The 17,338-nt window shown below is 40.5% G+C and overlaps 1 long non-coding RNA gene across 1 annotated transcript; it reads left to right on the top strand.

Annotated features, from left to right (window-relative positions):
• Positions 1-318: 318 nt before the first annotated feature.
• On the top strand, positions 319-8,228 carry LOC111948044 (uncharacterized). The gene is made up of 3 exons (XR_013658427.1): positions 319-683; positions 828-8,029; positions 8,174-8,228. It is a non-coding gene; the product is annotated as an uncharacterized LOC111948044 (long non-coding RNA).
• Positions 8,229-17,338: the final 9,110 nt, after the last annotated feature.

Here is a 17,338-nt window from a genome sequence, read left to right as displayed (position 1 = left end):
GTACCCGTTTCTGTTTCTCAAGAAATGCCTGGAAAATAAACTAATGAACCTCCATTGTGGTATCCGTTTTATATCCGGGTTGCTAGGTTTGGGTCTGCTGAGTTTTGTTCTAAAATGGCAAAAGGAACTGGCCATCAACAAGATCCAGCAAGTCTGTCCGGGTGGCATCGATGGAAGTCACTGAGTCAGGGAGGGGTCAAGGTTGTCGTCAGCGGTGACCCAGGATCGTTCCGGTGGGCCATACCCCTCCCAGTCCACCAGATATTGAAGCCGACCCCCCCGGGGGCCGGGAATCTACAATCTCTATGACAAAATATGTAACTGCCAGCAACGGCATTTGCAAGTTGTTTAAGTTTAAGTTTACATATTAATTTCAGTGATGCATATTTTATGTTCATTTGCTGTTAAACAGTCCTTGTAATTATTATCGGAGTGGTAATAATCACGTTATCAGTTAATGGAACTTTTGAGTTGATTTTTGTTTCCGTCAGGACCGTTATTGTTGTAACACGCTACAGACAGAGCACATGGACTACGGAGAAAGTGTCAGCATTTACGTTATAACAAGAAGAAAGTGTGAAGAGTTTAACTTTATTCCCTTTACATGGAAAAGGACTTGGGTCATTTCAAGAGTTGCTGCAGAAAGGTCTTTTAACCCCCTTTGTGGTATTGCGGCCAACGAGGTATGACAGTTTATGTTAATTAGTTTATTCAATTGAGTTTTTTCTAAGTCTTATATTAGTTTATATCATGTATGTGATGTATATTGACATAATTTGTTCTCTGTGAGAATATTTTCATTTATATTTATTTATATGTTTGTACAGTTCTCACGGCATGTTTGATGGCACCTGTGTGCAATAAACGCCCGTCAACACAGAACGCTTTGTGTCCGTGATGTATCCAGAGGGGAGTTACAGTGAGAACTCGATTCCGCTCGGCGTGAGGTGGAACGTGATGAAAGGAGCCCGCCATTGACGGAGCTGCAAGCAAGTTTCCCGAGGCTGTCTGTACATCAGCATCAAGGCTAAGACGACGCATACACGGAAAATCTTAACAAGCTGCAAGAAGAGTTAAAAAGGGCAGTCCATGACTAATCCAAGAAGAGATGCATTTTAAATTAAGTTAAATGTATAGAAGTGGATTAACTCAGTGCTTGCTTAAAGAAACTCTATAAGTGCTAAATAAGTATTCTGGTGTACAGCATGTGTTTAAGTTGAAGTTATTTTGACTTAGTTCTGTTATTATATTACTTGAACTTTAAAAGAGCAAGCACACAATTAGTTTGGTTAGAGAAAGTGTGTTCTTAAATTATCGCCAAAAGGTTTTAAGTTAATTTGTGCTGCAAAAATTTTGGTTATATTTCTTGTACATTTTTTAACTGAAGAAAAGAAGTAACGTTAGGTATAATTATTTTCTTTCATTATTTTACTACAGTAGTATTCTCAAGCAGCTCAAGCTGGTTAATTTAGCTGCATTTTTCTTTAGATAGATTAAGCACACAAAAACATTTCCCATTATGGATGAGTGCGGATCCAACAAGAATGTTATATCAAATGACTCTGAAGTTGAAGTTGAGCCTCAAGCTTCTTCTGAAGCACCACGAAGAAGCCAAAGAACCCGTAAACTTACTGAGAAAGCTCAAGTAATTTATGATGATAAATCAAAGAAACTTAAGGATCGCTTTACTGTCAGTTATGAGAAGTGGAAGGTTGTTGCCAAGGAAGCTAAGAAAATGTTTGATGGTGCTCCCTCACGTGACATCTTACAAGATCTTTTAACCGAGATACAGTCCTTGTCAACAGATGCAAAAAGGGCCTATGAAGAGCTACGACAGTGCACAACTCCAGACAGTGAAACCCGACGTAGAGTGGACACCTGCGATGCTGTATCAAAGAAAATCCTTGGATGTGGACATTCCCATCTTCAAGAGATGGAGGGGAATCCAGACGTTAATAAAGAACAAGTGGACTGGGTGGAGGCTGGCTCTTTGCTCTCATCTGCACTATCCCGGAAAAGCAGTTCGAGCTCACCGAGTCTAAGGTCAGTAAACACCCCAAGCATGGGATCAAAACATTCAAGTGTCTCCTCTGTAAGGAAACAAGAGGCGGCAGCAGAGTTAGCTGCTAACCAAGCTACTCTAAAGGTTTTAGAAGAGATAGATAGTGAAACGCAAGAACTTGAAATGCTTGAAGCACAAGAAAGACAAAGAATTGCATTACAGGAAGCAGAGAATGCTGCGAGACAAAATGCACTAGAAGAAAAACGCAGACAGATAGAACGCTTAGAGACTGTTAAAAGGATGAAAGCTGCAAAGGCACGCTTACAGGTTTATGAACAAGAAATCAGCTCAGAAGAAGAAATTGAGTCTTTTTATGAATCCAAACCTGTGCAAATCAAATGTGTGACAAGTTTAAGGAAACGGACAGAGCAGCAGGCGGCAGCAACAAACAATATCATCCAAAAGCAACCTAAAAGACCTCCAGAGGACACTACAACAGCTCTCGCTGAAGCAATAGCTGAGTCTATCAATGTGAGCCGTCTACCAGTACCAGAACCTACTGTTTTTGCTGGAGACCCACTAAGATACAACGAGTGGAAAATGTCATTTCAAACGCTGATAGGTAGAAAGAAAATTTCAGTGAATGAAAGAATTTACTACCTCCGCAAGTATGTCGGGGGACCAGCAAGAAAGGCGATTGAGAGTTATTTCCTCTTGAGTACAGATGCTGCCTACCAGGCAGCATGGAACATTCTGGAGGAAAGATATGGAAGCTCTTTTGTGATTGCTAAAGCTTTCAAGGATAAACTCAGTTCATGGCCAAGAATAGGACCCAAGGACAGTGTAGAATTAAGAGAGTTTTCAGACTTCTTAAGAGGCTGTGAAGCAGCAATGTCAGAAATAAAGCGCCTGGAAGTCCTTAATGACAGTGATGAAAACCAGAAGCTTCTCACCAAGCTTCCTGATTGGCTGGTTGCCAGATGGAACAGGAAGGTGATGGAGATTGAAGAGGAGAACAAATCATTTCCCACCTTCAGTCAGTTTGTTGAATTCATCGGCAGAGAGGCAAAAATAGCTTGCAATCCAGTGACTTCTCTTCACGCTTTAAAGTCTAACGACACTGAAAGGGTTAAGTCAACAAAGACTCACAATGTTGGAGCAAAGGTGTTATTGAGCAGTTCCAAAGAAGGTACACACTCGGGGTGTGTTTTTTGTGAGAAATTGAATCATGATATTCAAACATGTTGGAAGTTCATGGAGAAGCCAATCTCTGAAAGAGTTCAGTTTGTGAAAACTAAAAAACTGTGTTTTGGATGCTTGAGAACAGGGCATCATTCAAAGAACTGTGAAGGAAGAAGCGTATGTGTTACTTGCAAACGTAAACACCCAACATGTCTACATGAAGATCGTGACAAACCGAGCAGAAAGACAGAGCAAAAAGAGAGTAAGAACTACAAGGAGAAGGAAAAATCAAGCGAAAGGATCAAGTTTGAACAGATCAACGAAGCATCAAGCCATGCAACTTCAAATCGAGTGGTGCAAGATGTAAGCAGTCTATATGCATCTACAGTTGTTCCAGTTTGGTTGTCGACCATAAGTGATCCAGAGAGTGAAGTTCTTGTTTATGCACTCCTAGACAATCAAAGTGACACTACATTTATCTTGCAAGAAAAGGCAGAAATGCTGAAGTTACACAAAGAGGCAGTGCAGTTAAAACTATCCACATTGGCATCAAGAAACACAGTCATTCCAAGCCATAGATTAACTGGTCTGCAAGTTAGAGGCTTCTATTCATCAAAGAGAATCCCTCTCCCAGTAACTTACTCAAGAGAGTTTATTCCTGCTAACCTGAGTCACATTCCTACACCCAAAACAGCAAGGGCGTGGCCACATCTGGAACATCTAGCAGAAGAGCTCGCTCCATTGATAGAGTGTGATGTTGGACTGCTCATAGGGTATAACTGTCCACAAGCCTTGTTACCCAGAGAAGTGGTGTCAGGAAATGACAATGAACCGTTCGCTCAAAGAACAGATCTGGGCTGGAGCATAGTTGGCTGTGTCAGTCCATGCTCGGACTATAATGATTCAATTGGAAACAGCCACAAGATTGTTGTAAGACAGGTGATCCCTGATCTTCAGCCAACTGCTACACTCACAAATGAAGTTAGATTCATATGCCGAACTCAAGTCAAAGAGTTGATCACTCCACCAGATGTGATGAAAATGCTTGAGTCAGACTTTAACGAGAGATCTGCAGAAGAAGCTCAGCTCTCTCAAGAAGATCTCCGATTTATGTCAATCATGGAAGAAGGACTGAAAATGAAATCAAATGGTCACTGTGAGATGCCTTTCCCATTTAAGGAAGACAACCCAAGTCTGCCAGACAACAAAGGATGTGCAAATCATCGCCTCAAATGTCTGAAAAGGAGATTTGAGAGGGACAAGCAATATCATAAAGATTACACAAACTTCATGACTGAAATAATATCAAATGGGGATGCAGAAAAGGTTCCACATGATGAAATCAACAAGAGTCCAGCCTGGTACATTCCTCACCATGGAGTGTATCATCCCCACAAACCAGGGAAGATACGAGTGGTTTTTGACTGCTCCGCTAAGTTTAAAGGCGTGTCATTAAATGACCACCTGCTTACTGGGCCAGAGTTAACTAACAGTCTGATAGGTGTTCTCTGCCGTTTTCGCAAGGGACCAGTAGCGGTGATGTGTGACATTGAACGTATGTTCCATCAATTTCATGTAAGAGCAGAACATCAGGATTATTTGAGATTTCTCTGGTGGGACAACGGAGAATTTCACACTGAGCCAACAGTCTACCGTATGCGAGTACACCTATTTGGAGCAGCCTCATCACCTGGTTGCGCAAACTATGGTCTTAAACACGTTGCAGCCCAGGGGCGTGGATTTTTTAGTCAAGCAGCCATTCGCTTCATTGAAAGAAATTTTTATGTGGATGATGGGTTGATGAGCGTTACATCTGTGGACGAAGCAATAACGCTGATCAAGGAAGCAAGACAGATCTGCAGTTCTGGCAGACTAAGGATCCACAAATTCATTTCAAACTGCACTGAGGTACTGGCATCAATTCCCAAGGAGGAGTGCGCTGAAACAACACAAAATCAAGACTTAGCTCTGGGTGAGCTACAAATGGAGAGAGTTCTTGGAATCAAATGGTGCATAGTCTCAGATCAGTTCAGATTCAAGGTTGAGGTGAATGAGCGACCACTCTCTAGAAGAGGAGTATTGTCAACTGTGGCATCTATCTTTGACCCACTTGGGTTTGTTGCACCATTCATTCTAGTTGGTAAACAGATACTTCAAGAGATGTGTCGCAACAACATTGGGTGGGATGAGCCACTGTCTGAAGATCTTCTCCCACGGTGGGAGTCCTGGCTCTTGGACTTGAAGAACCTAGCTGATATAAAAATTCAGAGATGCTATGTTCCAGACAATTTTGGACAAGTTCAGCGTTATGAACTGCATCATTTCTCAGATGCAAGTGCTTCAGGGTATGGAGTCTGTTCCTACTTGAGAGCAATCAGCGTGTCACATCGAGTCCATTGCTCCCTGGTTATGGGTAAGGCCAGAGTGACACCTTCGAAGGTCACCACAATCCCAAGGCTCGAGCTGTCAGCGGCCGTTGTTGCTGTGAGAACCAGTAACCTTCTCAGAAGGGAGTTGGATATTGAGACTCAAGACTTCTTCTGGACTGATTCAAGGGTCGTCTTGGGATATATCAACAATGATGCAAGACGATTTCACATATTTGTGGCAAACCGTGTTCAGGCCATTAAGCAGAGCACTAATTCGAGTCAGTGGAGACATGTGACCTCTGAAGAAAACCCTGCTGATCATACATCCAGGGGCTGCACAGTCAAGGGGCTTGTTTCTTCCAATTGGTTCACTGGACCAGATTTTCTTTGGTGTGAGAAGCTTCCCAGTGATGACATTAAGGTGGGAGACATAACAGTTGAAGACCCAGAACTTCGAAAGGTCATTGTGCACAAATACTGACTGCAAAGGACTCATTGTCAAGCCGCTTTTCAAAGTTTTCCAGTTGGAGAAGGTTAGTCAAAGGCATTGCTAGACTGAGGCGGTGTGTCAGAGAGTTCAAGGGTTTGTCATTAAGAAACAACGTAGCTTCGAGTCTGGAGGAGAGAAAAGAAGCAGAACTTACCATCATAAGCATTGTTCAACGAGAAACATTTCCTGAAGAAATCCAAAACCTCCAACACAAAGGAGAGATGACAACACAAGACAGGATTAAGCGGCTGCATACACTGAATCCCTTCTTGGATGAACAAGGAGTAATGAGAGTGGGAGGTCGGCTGAAACATTCTACCCTGCATCCATACATCAAGCATCCGGCAATTTTGCCAAAAAGCAGCCACATTTCAAAGTTGTTGATTGAACACTATCATCAACAAGTACAACACCAGGGTCGTGGCATAACAATGAATGAACTTCGATCAAATGGCATCTGGATACTTGGATGTAGTCACGCAGTGTCTTCCTTCATCTACAAGTGCGTCAAATGTAGAAAGTTAAGAAGAAGTGCTCAAGTACAAAAAATGGCAGACTTACCTCATGATCGAGTAGAAACAACGCCTCCTTTTACTTATTGTGGAATGGATTGTTTTGTTCCGTTTTACATAAAGGAAGGAAGGAAAGAACTGAAGCGTTATGGTCTGCTATTCACTTGCTTATGCTCTCGTGCTGTTCACATAGAAGTACTCGATGACATGACTGCGGATTCTTTTATCAATGCCTTGCGAGCCTTCATTGCCATTCGTGGAAATGTGCGTCAACTTCGGTCTGATCAGGGTGCTAACTTTGTGGGTGCAAAACGTGAGCTTCAGCAGACTGTAAGACAGATGGACCAAGAATCCCTAAAACGATTGGGTTGTGAGTTTGTCATGAACACACCAGCTGCCAGCCACATGGGCGGAGTTTGGGAAAGGCAGATCAGGACAATAAGAAGTGTTTTAACATCTATTCTCCATCAGTCCTCCAGCAGACTTGATAGCTCGTCCCTGCGAACATATTTTTATGAAGTCATGGCAATCATAAATAGCAGGCCCTTAACGGCGCACTTGCTTAATGATCCCACTGGACCACAGCCTCTCACACCCAACCACATTTTGACAATGAAATCCTCAGTCATCTTGCCACCACCAGGACAGTTTGTGACAGAAGATGTTTATCTTCGCAAAAGATGGCGCAGAGTGCAGTTTTTGGCGAATGAGTTCTGGTCCAGGTGGAAAAAGGAGTACCTGCTAAATCTCCAGCAGAGGCAAAAATGGCACAAGGCCCACAGAAACTCGAAGGTCAACGACATAGTCATTCTTCAAGATGAAAGCGTGCCTCGAAATGCGTGGAAACTGGCTAAAGTTACAAAGGTCTTTCCTAGTGCAGATGGTCATGTTAGGAAACTGCAATTGTTGATCAGTGATTCAGCACTTGATGGTCAGGGAAAACGACTCACTAAGCCAGTATATTTGGAGAGGCCTATCACTAAAACAGTAACACTCCTTGAAGCAAATAACACAGAGTCATGAGTAAAAACTACTTACATTAAAACTCTTGAGTGTTTTATTTGACCTTCTTCAGTTGTTAAGAAATCACAAGTGATTTGGTGGGAGTGTAACTGCCAGCAACGGCATTTGCAAGTTGTTTAAGTTTAAGTTTACATATTAATTTCAGTGATGCATATTTTATGTTCATTTGCTGTTAAACAGTCCTTGTAATTATTATCGGAGTGGTAATAATCACGTTATCAGTTAATGGAACTTTTGAGTTGATTTTTGTTTCCGTCAGGACCGTTATTGTTGTAACACGCTACAGACAGAGCACATGGACTACGGAGAAAGTGTCAGCATTTACGTTATAACAAGAAGAAAGTGTGAAGAGTTTAACTTTATTCCCTTTACATGGAAAAGGACTTGGGTCATTTCAAGAGTTGTTGCAGAAAGGTCTTTTAACCCCCTTTGTGGTATTGCGGCCAACGAGGTATGACAGTTTATGTTAATTAGTTTATTCAATTGAGTTTTTTCTAAGTCTTATATTAGTTTATATCATGTATGTGATGTATATTGACATAATTTGTTCTCTGTGAGAATATTTTCATTTATATTTATTTATATGTTTGTACAGTTCTCACGGCATGTTTGATGGCACCTGTGTGCAATAAACGCCCGTCAACACAGAACGCCTTGTGTCCGTGATGTATCCAGAGGGGAGTTACAAAATAGGCCACCGTGCCATCCACCATTAAGGGCCGCATGTCGACATCAGAGAGCTCAGACCTCGACCCCCCATCTGTAGGTCCACCGGCCGGCTTCATCAGCGAGATGTGAAAGGTTGGCAAGATAAGGTATTCACGAGGTAACAGCAGACAGTAAGACACAGGGGGGATCTGTTTGACTATCTGGAATGGACCTCCGTACCTGGGACCAATTTGCAGGGGAGTCATAGCCGAAGGTCTCGGGTGGAGAGCCAGACCCACCGACTTTCCCGATCTGCAGAGAAGGAGTAGAAAGGAAATGCAGTGATATGTTTGTCACTAATAGCAACAAGGGCAAATAATGACATATTTGCAAAGTATGTGTCGCGTACGAAGATAACAAATGTATTTTTCTGAATAATTAAATCTCTCTGGGGAGAGGCTGAGTCATCTGAAGCTCCAACAGTTGTCTGTTGTGATTATTTTGCTTTGAGGAACAGAAAAGGAAGAACAGAAAACAGACAAGTAGCTCTAATTATTTCAAAACAGGTTCTGCAGCTCTGGCTGTTTTTATCACTCATATACATAGGCCATTATTTGTTTATAGAGTAACAAAAAAACCAAAGGTATTTATAATTCATTATTTGTAAAAAATACAGACTTTAAGTGTTCATCGCTTTAATTGAATAAAAGTCTGTCTAATTGTTTTTTTTTTCAAATAAGAGCTGTAATAATGTTTAATTTTATATTTTTAAAATAAAGTTTGTATGAATTGGTTTGTATAATGGGGAGAACTTTAGCAGAAATCATTTAACTTCAATCGACGGCAGTGGAGGAGTCGATGCCAGTATGGAGAAGCGGCTCTCGGCCTCGACAGCGCAGGTTTGATTCCCAGTGACTGCTGTGATCCTGGAGGGAGTTCCATTTGCATTCATTATAGAGGTTGGTCTTGTTCAGGGTTACCCTCACATCTCCTGCTTCAATTTCTTATGAACCGTTTTTTAATAATCATCATGAAGTACCATTATTTTAAGTAAAAATAGTTTTACAAACTTGTGATTTAAATGGACTGTGGTTCTTGTTGAATTTAACTTTAATTCTGTTATAAAAGGGCTTTTTTCGTACCTACTAACTAAATAGAACACAAGTGAAAGTTGAGTGGTAATTTCTTATAATAAAGTCAGTTTTCCCTGCATTTAAAGGAAGGTCATTAAAGAAAAAAAGGACGTAGTTCAACATAATGATTGAGATTATCTTGAACGACTTGCTCTTTTATCCTGTTATAGCAAAACTGATGAAAAAAATCCCAGAAATACACATTGTTCCTCCAAATTTCCTACTTGATTCTGATTGATTTAAAGTTTTCCAGAGATTTTGAAGTTTTTGTTTTTGTCTCAATTAATTTACAATCTGAAAAACGTACAAATTGTAACAGAAAATAACTTTTACATACATACATTTACATATTTTTGTTAGGTGGACAGAAAAAGGCTGCAGCTTTGCTTAGACAAAACTAAATTTAATTTTTCACCTCAAAGTTTACAGTTTTTCTCAGTCGCTTTAGTACAATTCTCAGATCAGAATTGAAACAATTTGTACAAACAGCAAAACACTATGGATTTCTTGCAAAAGCCTGTAACTTGCTCAAAATCTTTAGTTCATCTCTCCAAACTAAGTCTTAATGTCATTGAACATATCAGTGCCATCAGAATGTCAAGTCCTTGTGTCATTGTCTACGAACAAGACAGTCAAATTACTTAGTCATGTTGTCAATATAACTGTGTACTTTAGAGGGAGGTTCTGATGTAAACTATGGCTAAAGTTTGGATGACAATTATTATAAAATGTAAGTTACACCTTTTTTGTTTGATTGCAAGAGACTGGACAAAATTTACATTTACACTTTTATTGTTCATATTGTAATTTGTTGACAGACCATGTCATACCAACATAGAAAAACCCACTGCAAACAGTAACACAAAGGGAAAAAAAAGATGGGACAATATTCTGTCCAACAGTACAGGCAGTGCAGTAGGAATTGGTGTGGTCTTCCTACACCTCTTGTCGTTCCTGTATGTTAGGCCACAAATTCTCATCCACATCACAGCGAATATCCTCTCTTGCAATGCAGCGTGGAAAGAATCTTTTAGAGTGTCTTATCCAGCCTCTGCAGGCGTCTGCTGTGATGTCATCACACACTGCATCCATGGCAGCCAGTAGGGTCATTTGTGTATGTGGCTGGCGATCATAAACTTTCCATCTCCATTCTGAGAATAATTCCTCAATAGGGTTAAGGAATAGAGAGTAGGGTGAAATGAACTCCATCCGCATCCTGTTGTGGGCTGCAAACCATTGCCTGATGATGTTGGAGTGATGAAAACTCACAATGTCCCAAACTATCACATACGTTGGCAGGTGATGCAGACGTCACCTGAGAGCAATTTACCAATTCAGGACAGATTTAGACAAAAACATATAATGGAGATGGATAGAAATATGTTTGTCACAATATGACAACTTGGTCAACCATTTTGCAGTTCATGACTTATACGATGAACTAATGACTAGATGTTTTGAGGAGTAAGACTATTGCACAGTGAACTATATAATACATTTTGATCAACATGACATAAACAATTGATAATGTAGCAAAGAACAGAGAATTGTACATAATCATTTGCATGGATGTCCCAAAGCAATTGCAACTTGTTCAAAGAAGTGAGAAACTGCTTATATGATGTGCACAAGTGACATCATGATGTGAAGATTGAACAAATAGTTTTGGGAATTTCATTCTGATCTGAGAATTGTACTAAAGCGACTGAGAAAAACTGTAAAGACATGAAGTTCAAACCTTTTGTGGGAAGGCGTGCTCCTTGGGGGAAAGACGCTCTCCTCATCAATGGGCATCACCCGAAATGAAGCTGTCGTTAAAGACCAAACAGACAGGCTTCCCTTTCTTTTTTTAATCATAGCTTTTGTTTTGTTAATATACTGGAGAAGTCCTTCCAGAAGTTATGGAAAATAAAAGATGATGGCAGGAAAGAAGGAGATGATTTGAATGTGTCCTCAGGAAGCGAAGCCCTGGGCTGTTATTTACCCAGACACTGGAGTTATGAGAAGTCAGCTCAGCTTTGAAGAGCAGACAATAAGTCCTGTCCCAGCGGGCCACCAGCGAGAACGCATTTTCAACCCTGACATTTAGCGGTATTAGCACATCATATTAAACAGAGCCCGTTTCATTTCAGCTCAGCACCCGTGCGAGGAGACGCCACAGAGCATCGCTGCTGAAACGCTTGGTGGCATTTCGTCAGCAGATTGCAGAGTTTTTGTTCAACTTAGACTAGAACATAATTTCACTGTAACAGATTTTTTTCATGATTTGGCTGGCAAACTGTCTAGACTGTGCTGGTCTGTTTCCTGCTGTAGCTGGGTGGGCTGTAGCATCCCCACCACCCTGAACAGTAAAAAAGCCGGTTAAGCAAATAGGGGGACGCAAGATCCCAGATTTCTTTCAACGAAAAGAGTTTTACCTTAATGAGGTCAGTGTGACAAAAATTCAACAGTGATTGTCAAATTTCCTCCAAATGCATAGATAGATAGATAGATAGATAGATAGATAGATAGATAGATAGATAGATAGATAGATAGATAGATAGATAGATAGATAGATAGATAGATAGATAGATAGATAGATAGATAGATAGATAGATAGATAGATAGATTGATTGATTGATTGATTGATTGATTGATTGATTGATTGATTGATTGATTGATTGATTGATTGATTGATTGATACTTTCGTAATCTCCCAAAGGAGAAATTCAGGTGTCCGGTAGCAAAACACACAACCACACACAATAAACAACAGATATCAGCATCATCAGGAAAATACAGTTAAAGCCTTAATTCCAACTGTCCTTGCAGCAATAGCTCCTCCCACACACATCTGGAGCAAATTATATATGTTTGGACAAGTGTTGAGCAGCAAATGTGACGCGTGTCAATGGGAGCTATAGGCAGCACCACAGCGCAGAGACGGCTCTGACTAAAGTGACTGATGATTTTATGTCGTATACGCGTTATATAGTACGCTACAGTACAGTCTGTTGATCTGCAAAGCAAAAAACTCTTTACGTTGAACATTGTTCCAATGTCCTTTACTAAATATTTTACAAAAAAATCAGAAACGTTTCTGGAGGATTTTTGATGAGTGAGGATTGGTGACGGACATTCTTCTGCCTCGAGGGGGGGGGGGGGGGGGGGTACTTGGAAAACAGGAAATATTTGGTGAACTGGTAACTTCATCTGAGGTAACAGAAATTGCATGTGGAGTTCCCCAAGGCTCCATCCTGGGGCCACTTTTATGTAATATCTAGACGCCCAAACTGGCTCAGGTTGTAAAGAACAACATTAGTTACCATAGCTTCGTAGATCACACACATATATATATTGCAGGAGATGAAGGCCCTATGCAGGCTCTTGGTAGATGCATTGAGGACATTAATGACTGACTGATTTGTCACAACTTACTTCACTTAAAACCAAAACAAAACTAAGCTTATTGTCTTAAAGGGCTAAAGAGAAATAGGCTAAAGAGAAACAGATGGAGGTCCCTGCTGGTATTCAAAAGTTTACATCTGCACTGTTTATATTTAATTGATGTTAATCCAGTTCTTTCTGACTTTCTTTAAATCTTATTTTTATGATCACCCTAAATATTCTTTTGATTGTTTCTTTTAATGATTAATTTAAAGCATATTGAGTTGTCTTTGTATATAAAATGTCATGGTTTGGGTTTCTTTTGTATTGGTTTTTCCTTTATATCTTGTTCTGTCATGTTTGAGTTCTGTTTCCTGTTTTATTTTGAAAGATTTCCTGTTTTTCTCATGTGCTTGAGTTTTACTTACTCTTTCCCAATCTGCCCTGATCATGTTCACCTGTGTCTTGTCATTCCTGTTTGTATTTAAGTCTTGTCTCTGCCTTCCCCTTGTGCTGGTCCATTAACGTCATCAACGTTTCTCATGTAACGTCTGTAACGTCTGTAACGTCTCTACCCTAACTCTCTTCTGCCATGTGTTCATGGTTTACCACAGTGAGTTTAGTTTTCGTTTCCCTGCTTAGCAGCGCCTTTTGTTAGGTTAATAAATCCCTTGGCCTGGAACTGTGTGCTCCCGTCTCTGCATTTTGGGTCCTTCATGCTCCACACCCTCCCAACTTGACATAAAATATGGTATACTAAAAACTTTTCTTGCCTAGGGAGATGTGACTGATGTGTTTTTGACTCGCAAATCATGTTCGGTTTGAACGCAGCATAAGACAGTTAGCAAACCAGTAAAAAGGAAAATGACATACAGTCTGAACAGGGAGCAGGTCCTGCACCTCGGCGCTGGCCGATTTATTCGTGTGATTTTTGCCACCTGAAGTTTTGAACGTTTGAAGTGTAGTTGTTGAGTTGCTCTCTTAATGGTTTTTGTTTACACGCTCTTTCATTAAGGACTTGTTTTCTGTTTACGCATCATAGCTGAGAGCCAGAGGCCTTAGCGGCCTTAGCGCTAAGGCCTCTGGCACATTTGTCTTACATTTGTAAGACCCGGTTACGAAGCAGCCCTGAAGCCAGGTCCATTAGAAAGGGAAGCAAAGAGGTGAGTGACATCTCTGAGGTTTCTCAATCCAAAATACATTTTAACAACAAAAGTAATTTATACAGAAAATTTGAGGAGTTCAAATCTCACATTTATGCAAACCCCCCCTCCGCCATTAAATGGATTTATGGGAAAGCCCATCCATGGATTTGATGGATCAGCATCAATTTGGCCCTTTTAAATACAGCACCAGCTGTTTGTGGCAAATTGCAAGCAACATTTCTTTAAAACGTCTCAAACGGTTCACTGGCGTTTACATGAGTGGCCATGGTTCCTTCACTCTGAGTTGCTGTTGGACACATGGGGAAAAAGAAAATCGTCCGTAATTATTGAGAAGTTGTGTTTTCATTGTGAACTGACGTTTTGTGTAGTTTTTGCTGCTTTGTTTTCTGCCTGAAAATGTGCTTTGGCAGTGGCAAAATGATCAGCTGTGGACAGCTTGTCAGCGGTGGAAGGTGTGCAGATGCTGCTGATGTGAGCACAAAAAAGTGCAAGTTTTGTACTCGTAACAAAGTCAGAATAGTGTGTGTCCTCACAGACAATGCTCAGTGTGCCACACAAGACCAGTGTGGGTCAAACTCCATCACAGATTGAGTCACTCTGAGGCCTGGGGCAGTAAGGAGGCTCACCGTAGCAGTAAAGGTTTCGCCCTTTAACAAGCCTCCTGAGTCCACACAATCAGTTTCTCCTGCTTACACTGATTACCGAGAGCTTGAGTCCAACTGCAGAAAAAACACTAAGTTGAAAAAAATAACAAATGACTTGTTTGCAGCTGTCATAAACTGCAGCTGATCGTGGCCAAGACAAAGGAGATGGTGATTGACTTCAGTAGGAGGAAGTCCCCGCCCTCCTCATTCTGTATCAGTGGGATGGATGTAGAATTTGGTCTCATCCTACAAGTGGGTGGGCGTAAACTGGAGTGGTCCACAAACACTGAGGCTGTTTACAAGAAGGTTATGAGCAGACTTTACTTCCTGAGGAGATTCGGGTCCTTCAATGTTTACAGCAAGACGCTCCACATGTCTTGGCGAGCACCATCTTCTTTGCTGTAGCGTGGCGGGGTTCTGGCGTCAAAGCAAAGGATAATCACGTTAAAAAGGTAGGGTCTGTTGTTGGCGTCCAGTTTGCCAATCTGGAGGAGGTGGTGGGGGACAGACTGCTGGTTAAACTGGGGACCATTATGGACCATCCCTCCCATCCTCTCTACAAAGTGGCGGACAAACAGAGAAGCAGCTTTAGCGGTAGACTCATACACCGCCGCTGGGTCAAGGAGTACAGGAAGTCATCAGACTCTACAACTCATCTGGTAGCCACGTGTGTACAAGTCAATAAGTGTTTTTTTCTTATATTTTGTATTTATGTTTATGGTGCTGGTACTACAACTGAATTTCCCTACAGGGATTAATAAAGTTGATCTTAATCTTTTTCAAAAGTATATTCATGAAGGTTTAATCTGTTGACTCAGCACTTTATAGGGGGAAGACAAATCAACCTACATTGTGTGATAAATCGATAATGGCGCCTTTAAAGAGAACCAACGGGGGAAAAAAACAAAAGACAAACTGTGTTTTTACGGGAAATGTTCATTAAGGCCATGAAGATGTGGCTCACCTCAGTCGTCACGGCTTCTGCAGAACCTTTTTCAGTAATTTGCCTGATCCACGATGAGCCACCTGACAAAATTTGACGGCCCCTTTAGGGGGTTTCCTGCAGTTGACATGGTATCCAAGCATCAGCCTCTGGTGCACCATTAAAAAAACTGTCCATCATGCTGTCAGCGGGAATCAGCAGGAATCTGGGTTTTCTTGTCTTCTACCCATAATTCACCCCATCAGGGTAATGGAACTCAATGGAGTCTTCAGATTTGATGCATGTTTGCCTCAATAGGCATGAAGGGGTAGAGATTAGGGCTGGGTATCACCAATACTTTCCAGAATCAATTCGATTTTACTCACCAGGACCTGGATCAATTCATGATCCACTCGATTGGATTTTGAATAAAATAGTTTCTCAGCAGGTTTGCACACACTGCAGGAGGGATTTTGGCCCACTTCTCCACACAGATCTTCTCTAGATCAGTCAGGTTTCTGACCAGGCTTTGCAAAAATCTTGTTCTTAATCTCTATTCAGACACATTTATGCTTTACCACTCCACTGCAGAGTACTTAACAAATCCAAAAGTATTAATAATATCAAAAAACAAGGATGAAGTGCTCATTGATTATGAATTTCATATCTTTCATTTCATTGGTTCATTTTAAAAGGGAAACTAAAGCTGGTATGATGAATATGCATAAACATATCCATAAATGAAAATTGTCTGTTTATGATTTAGAGTAATTGTTATGGCATCATTTACATGTGGATGTGAATGTATTAGTGCACATTTCTTTATTTTCTTGTCTTTTTTAAAATGTTTCAATCAATGATCACTGAAGTTATTTTTCTTCTTTAGCTTTTATTGGGACTGAAACAAACTATTTGCAATAAAAATGTAAAACTGGATAACGGTTCAAATCCAGAAATGTATTTCAAGCTTCAGATCCAAGCTTGATTTGAATTGGGAGCATGATGTACATTTTTCTTTTATTATATCCCTAAAGACCTTTGACTTTTTCTATACTTTTTGTCCTAAAACAGATACTTTGCACCTTTTTCAGTTCAGTTTTTCAGTATTTCTGATAATCATCCGTGCTTTTGCCTCACCTTTACCATCGTCTTTAGTTACAGTTGTTGTTTTTCCTCCAGAATCAGCAGGAAGTCCAGGTTTCCAATTACAGAGTTGTCTGAAAACATACCTGACAGTAACTTTTCTTCTGACGAAAAGAGACAAAGCTTTCCTCTAATGGAGATAAAGTTCAGGGAAACATGGCCTTTAATAAGTCCCATTATTCTCAGTAAAGCCGAGCTGGGAGTCATAAATCTTTGGTTCGGGCCAAAGTGGATCCTCCTGACAGAGACGGATTGTCTCGGATTTGATTCAGATCGTTTTTCTGGACACATAAAAAAGGAAGTTCTTCTGTTCTTTAGTCTTTTCAACAGGAGGACTTTAGCTTTGCTTTTATGATTTAAAAAGAAGAAGAAGAATTCTATTAACCAACTGAGTTTTAGGATTAATCCACGTTCCTGTTTTACATCTATTCCCATTCATTAGCTTTACAGTAGAATACAAAGAAAAAATGATGTGAGGCAGTAAACTTAAGGATGCAAAAGGCACTAAATGCTGGATTTGATCAAAAATAATAAAAATATCAAAAACTTATTTCAAAATTAAACTATTATATTTTAGCAGATGGGTTGAAAAACAGTATTTTTCAGCTTGAGTTGGAATGAACATCTGCCCAGAGGGCAACTCTCCTCCAGAACTAGTAAAGGTTTGGTATGTGTGGCGTTTCATGGCTGCCATTAACTGAAAGAGATTGAAAAGAAGAAAATTTAAAACCAATATTT

This window comes from Oryzias latipes, chromosome 10 (genome assembly GCF_053564925.1).
Source record: "Oryzias latipes strain Hd-rR chromosome 10, Olatipes_Hd-rR_3.1".
Lineage (NCBI taxonomy): Eukaryota > Metazoa > Chordata > Actinopteri > Beloniformes > Adrianichthyidae > Oryzias > Oryzias latipes.
This window is presented reverse-complemented; position numbering and strand designations above follow the sequence as displayed.